Source organism: Triticum urartu, chromosome 3A, assembly GCF_056163025.1.
Source record: "Triticum urartu cultivar PI428250 chromosome 3A, HENAU_Tu73, whole genome shotgun sequence".
In the NCBI taxonomy this organism is placed as follows: Eukaryota; Viridiplantae; Streptophyta; class Magnoliopsida; order Poales; family Poaceae; genus Triticum; species Triticum urartu.
Window position 1 is genome coordinate 22,205,319 of NC_141875.1, and position 3,735 is coordinate 22,209,053.

General features: G+C 47.6%; 2 pseudogenes; both read right to left on the reverse strand.

The window, feature by feature from the left end:
- Nucleotides 1-891: 891 nt before the first annotated feature.
- Nucleotides 892-1,663, reverse strand: LOC147978006 (uncharacterized; annotated as a pseudogene).
- A 131-nt stretch (nt 1,664-1,794) lies between these two features.
- LOC147978007 (uncharacterized) lies at nt 1,795-2,877 on the reverse strand (annotated as a pseudogene).
- Between the last annotated feature and the right edge of the window lie 858 nt (nt 2,878-3,735).

A 3,735-nucleotide genomic window follows, 5' to 3' on the forward strand; every position in this document is an offset into this window, starting at 1 on the left:
CCTTGATAGTATTGGCTTTTCCTAAAGACTCAATGTGATCTTGGATCACTAAAATATAAAATGAAGAGTCTTGAGCTTTTGAGCTTGAGCCAATCCTTTGTCCTTAGCATTTTGAGGGTTCCACTTTCACATCCATGCCATGCCAATCATTGAGCTTTCCTGAAATAATCATCTTGGAATAGCATTAGCTCAATGAGCTATATGTTGTTATGAATTACCAAAACCACCTAGGGATAGTTGCACTTTCACTCTCATAGGATTTTTTGTGGAGGTAGCCCAAGATCGGGGGCGTCCCATGGAAGGATCGGTAGTCACGAAAAAAAAGTGGGGTCGGAGATGATCTCAAGCTAGGTGGTGCAGACGGCGGAGGTGTGTACGGGTCTCGTTGGGTCATCTGACGGGATGCGGAACAAAATCTCATGGATAACATCATCGATCAGCAGGTGGAGGCTGAGTTGCGGTGGAGGGGGATACATTGCGGGTTGTTGGGGGCGAGTCCACCTATCGCTCTATCAGCATAAGCGGCAGAGGCTGGAAGTAGTGTGGCACCACGGCAGCATGGGGGGAGCCGTGCACCGTCTGTCGAGCCGTAAGGGGAGCCACCCCCACCACGTGCCGTCAAACGAACAGGCAACCAAAGGGGATCACACTTAAAGTTGTGTAAAAATAGACATGTGTGGGATACACACACAAAGAAACTGGTGAAGAAATACCGACACCCAACAAAGAAAAACCAAAGAAACCCATGAAAAATAAGCAAAGAAAATCATGAAAACCACGGAAAACCGGTAAAGAAATGAACTAAAACAGTAAGTTGAAAAACTAGTAATGAAACGAAGTAAAAAAGGAAAAACCAAAGAAAACACAGGAAACCATGGTCCTACAAATGAATTAGTGAAAGCCCACATCATACATCACTATTTTCATGTCGCGGTTGCCCTACTTGATCAGGAAATAGACTTTCTTCTCCCCAACCATGGTGTGCCCCCGTCTCCTTAGTGACATACAGATGCAAGATGGTGCCAAACAAATATGTAACAACGACACTCTGATTCTCAACTGAGATCATTTCGCTCCACTCGGTAGTCTCGGATGAGTAAACGGAGGTGAACATGGTCTTTTCTACCACGTTGGAGCAAATGAAAGGCACGAGGAAGGGACCGTCAGCCCAAGTGGTCGCAATAGTCCGTGGCGCAGAGCTCCGCGACCATCCAGGTTATCTCCTCACAAGCACAAAGAATCTTCAATAGCTTGGAGCCAGTGGAAATCACTTGCAAGTGGTTAGTGATGGGGTCCAAATGATGAAACCAGTATCCTTCTCCCCAGGCCCATAGAAGAGAATGGGTACATGGCGGGAGTCAACCACATCCAATTCTCGGTGCTCGCAAACGAGTGGGTAGAAGGCTCCAGTGGTAAAGAATTGAGCGACGTCGTTGCTCTCGTAGGATTTGTTATTGAGGCGGCCCAAGTTCATGGGTGTCCCGTGGAAGGCCATGTAGTCGCGAAAAAAGGTGGGGTTAAAGATTATCTCCAGCAAGGTGGTGCGGAAGACGAAGGTGTGGATGAGGATCGTCGGGCCATCCGACAGGATGCAGGACAAAATCTCGCGGATAACGTTGTCGATCAGCGAGTGGAGGCTGAGTTGCAGTGGAGGTGGATTCATTCTTGGTGGTTGGGGGAAATTCGCCCTATCACTCTATAAGCATGAGCGACGGCGGCTGAAAGTAGTGCGGCACCACAGCAACATGGGGGAGTCATTCGCCAGCCGTTGAGCCAAGAGTGGCGCCGCTGCCGCTACGTGTCGTCGAACAAACAGACTGTGAGTGTGGACTTCACATAAAAATGTACATTCTGTAAAGGTAGACATGTGTAGAAACACACACACAAAGATACCGGTGAAGAAACGCCAAAAACCAACCAACAAAAACTGTAAAGAACCATAAAAAAACACGAAGAAGCGAAGATAACCATGAAGACCATGGAAACCCGGTGAATAAGTGAACTAAAACAGAAAGACGAAAATCGGTAAACAAACAAAGTAAACTAGGAAAAAAAAGAAAGCATGAAAAATTGTAATCCTGCAAATTAACGAGTGAAAGTTCTTGCTCGCCCACATTATACATCACTATTTTCATGCTCTAGTAGCCACACTTCATGGCAAAGAGAATTTTCTTTTTCTTGCAACCGCGGTGTGCCCCGTCTACTCAATGGCACACGGATGCAAAATGTTGTCAAACCAATAAGTAACAATGGCATTCGGGTTCTCAACCAAGATCATTTTGCTCCACCCGGTAGTCTCGGATGAGTACACGGAGGTGAACACGGTCTTTTTCTACCACGTTGGAGCATACGAAAGATAAGAGGAAGGGATCATCATGGTAGCACAAGTGGTCTCAACAATCCCTGGCACAGAGGACCGCAACCATCCAGGTTATCACCTCTCCACCACAAACTATCTTAAATAGATAGGAGTCAGTGGAAATCACCCACCAGTTTCCATTGATGGGGTCCCAAACAATGAAATCTGTATCCTTCTCCCGGGGTGTGTAGAAGAGGAGGCGACCATGGCGGGAGTCGAGCGCATCCTAGTCTTCGAGCTCGCAAATGAGTGGGCAGAACGCTCCGGTGGGTACAAATTGAGCAACGTCGTGGCACTCGTAGGAATTGTTGTGGAGGTATCCCAAGATCGGGGGCGTCCCGTGGAAGGCCCGGTAGTCGTGAAAAAAAGTGGGGTAAGAGATGATCTCAAGCAAGGTGGCAGACAACAGAGGCATGGATGGGGCTCATCGGGTCATCCGACGGGATGCAGAACAAAATCTCATGGATAGCGTCGTTAATCAGCAAGTGGAGGCTGAGTTGCGGTGGAGGCGGATTCATGGCGGGTGGCTGTGGCCGAGTTGCCCTATCGCTCTATCAACATTAGCGGCAAAGGGGCGGAGGTTGGAAGGAGTGTGGCGTCGCGACGGCATGGACTAGCGGTGCGCCACCCGTTGAGCCCAAAGGGGCGCCATGCCGCTGCATGTCATCGAACGAACATGCTACCAGTGGGGATTACACTTAAAAATGTACATTGTGTAAAAGTAGACATACGTGGGAAACACACACACAAAACTGATGAAGAAACGCCAAAACACAACAAATAAAAACACAAAGAAACCCATAAAAAGTCACTGAAGAAGAAAAGAAAACCACGAAAACCACAGAAAACCGGTGAAGAAATGACCTAATACAGAAAGATGGAAAATTGTAATGAAACAAAGTAAAACAAGAAAACGCAAAATACCTTAGCCCTACCAATTAATAAGTGAAATTTCGTGCTTGCCCACATTGGACATCACTATTTTCATGTTGTAGTAGCCCCACTTTATGGGGATATACACTTTCTTTCCCCCAACCGTAGTGTGCCCCGTCTCCAATGGCATACAAATGCAAGATGGTGTCAAACGGATACGTAACGACGCCACTCTGGTTCTCAACCGAGATCATTTCGCTCCACTCAGTTGTCTTGGATGAGTAAACGGAGGCAAACAAGGTCTTCTCTACCACGTTGGAGCCGACGAAAGCCATGAGGATGGGACCGCCATGGTAGCCCAGGGGTCACAATAGTCCTTGGCGCAGAGGTCCGTGACCATCTAGGCTATCTCCTCTCCTGCAGAAAGTTTCTTCAATAGCTTGGAGTAGGTGGAACTCACCATCTAGTTGCCGTGATGGGGTCCCAAACGATGAAATCCGTAT